Raw genomic sequence first — 2,219 nt, 5'->3', positions numbered from 1 at the left:
CGAGTGGGTGCGTATGTGTACGTATCTCCGGTTTCTCTGAGATATCTGACTTTCACTAAATCAAAAGACTCCACTAGGGGGAGATGTTTACCTAGATTACCTTTAGACCATTGATTTTATTTTTCGAAAAATTTTAAGTCTGTAAATTGTTGATGTGCATATCAATACCTACATACCTAAATAAATAAATACATACTTACATACATACATACACACACCAGTTGGCTTGGATGGGCACTCTCTCCATCAGTCAGGTCTGCAGCAGTTTCTCGCAGGAATGTCTTTTACATCAAGAGACACTGATGTGGAAGAAGTCCTTATTGGAGGCAAACGTAAATTTCAGAGAAGTTGCCTCTGAGATCCCAAGGATCACCTGTCTTCACCTGTGCTGTGGGGCAAGCCCTGGCCAAGGGACTGGTTTTATTATCTATAGGCTTCCTGTGGACACACGTCTCCTCTCCGGGCGACTTGCTGTGGAGTCACCTGTGAGCATCAGATAAAGAATTGGTGAAGTCTGAGCAATCAGGAGAAGTATATAAGCATTTGTATTGTTTAAGTTTTATTTTGAATGTTAGTGGTAAGTTAATAAGCATAAGCATGAGCATAAGCATGAGTGTTAATAGTGAGGACAAATTTAATATATAAATACCCCAAACCAAAATGTCTACTATTCACATCAGCAGGAGATCTAGCTAATGAAAACTACGATATGAGAAATGCTCGGGACATAACCAGAGGGCAGGAGAAAATCCTAATATACTAGTAGTTACAATACATGCATGTATCAATTGTTCCTTGCTTTATTTATGTATTTACCTGCTTATTTGTTTATTATTATTTTTAGATGTGTGAAATACAACTTTATTCTGATCCTACGCGAAAAGGAATGGCAATGACAGGAACGAACCCGGTTTCCCCGCCGAGTAGTGTGATGCGGCTGCAGCGGACTTGGAGTTGGAACTCGGTAGGGAAACACCCGCTGCGTCCCAGGACGGCTAAGTGAGCAGGCCCAACGCAGGAAGGCGTTTTTGAACTGCCTCACTCCCTCCCAGGCCCATTCGTCTCTGTCAGCGTCCCAGCTATCAAGCACAGGTTCTGCTTAGCTGTGTGACGAAGTGGCGAACAGGCTGCACCCCTGACGTCGTGGGACGTCGTGGTTGTCTATACAACTAGACTCCAACGTCGGGCTCCAGCCTCCCTTCTTCGCGGGTCGTCGTCCTCAGTCCTCACCCTGGAGAACGGTGGTCTGAGCCACCTTGAGGTTGCGCTCACACTGCGCTGCCAGCACCGGGTCCGTGACAACCTCCGGTGGGGCAAGAGCAGGCATGGCGACAGACTCTAAGTTAGGGTCTCCCGTTCGTTTTCTAGCGAACCAGAGGGAGGCTTTTCAAGTCGTCGTGACTTTGGGCAGAAATGTCGTAGTGCTGAAGATTCTTCTTTCGGTGGAAGATGATTGATTTTGCCTTAACTTTCCTGTTCTGAACATCCACTTTGTTGCCACACAGCACGATGGGGGTGTTTTCCCACACTCGTACCAGATCCCCGTGCCAGTTAGGCACGTTCTTGTAAGTAACTCTCGGAGCGACATCGGACTTTGTAACAGCAGTGTTACAATGTTACTGGACTCGGGAGTAGTAGCCATGCGGCAGCCCCCCAGACTTCTCCTGGCCCGCTGTGTCCCAGCGTTGGGCGCGATGGGCCTCGGTCAGTGTGGAACACCACGGGGTGGACCTCCATACCCACGGTGGCTGTGCACTTCTTCGCAAATTCACCCGTCAGGTGGCATTTCACGAATGCGATTTTCCCAGGCCCACCTCACCGACCAACACGAGTGTGAACTGAACGGGGGTTCTCCTTGGGCAGCCATTGGTGATGTGACCTCCAGAAGCGTCTCCTGATCTCCTGGCCCGTCCGACTTCATTTGTTTATTTTATTAGTGTTTATTGTCTGTCCGTAAAATATCAAGAGCTGTGTTATTTGCCATGGGGAAAACAAAGATGAATCAGATAGTCTTAGCCCTCAGGTCTAATTAAAAGGAAAGACAAACCATAAGATATTAAATGCCTTATAATTTCTGTAAATGAAAATATGTACAAAAATCCGTGGAATTACAGTCAGGGAGGGAGTTAGGCTGAGAGGGAAAGTCAAAGTTTCCCATGGAAGTTAGATTCGAGTTGGGTCTTAAAGAATGACTGGGAGTTTGCCACACAGCACAAAGC

At 46.9% G+C, this 2,219-nt stretch overlaps 1 pseudogene; it reads right to left on the bottom strand.

Moving 5' to 3' along the window:
• Positions 1 to 1,219: 1,219 nt before the first annotated feature.
• LOC118985914 (GTP-binding nuclear protein Ran-like) lies at positions 1,220 to 1,867 on the bottom strand (annotated as a pseudogene).
• Positions 1,868 to 2,219: the final 352 nt, after the last annotated feature.

Source organism: Sturnira hondurensis, unplaced genomic scaffold (genome assembly GCF_014824575.4).
Source record: "Sturnira hondurensis isolate 20B ecotype Veracruz unplaced genomic scaffold, ASM1482457v3 Scaffold0004136, whole genome shotgun sequence".
In the NCBI taxonomy this organism is placed as follows: domain Eukaryota; kingdom Metazoa; phylum Chordata; class Mammalia; order Chiroptera; family Phyllostomidae; genus Sturnira; species Sturnira hondurensis.
Note: the sequence above shows the minus strand (reverse complement) of the source record. Positions and strands in the feature narration are given on the sequence as shown.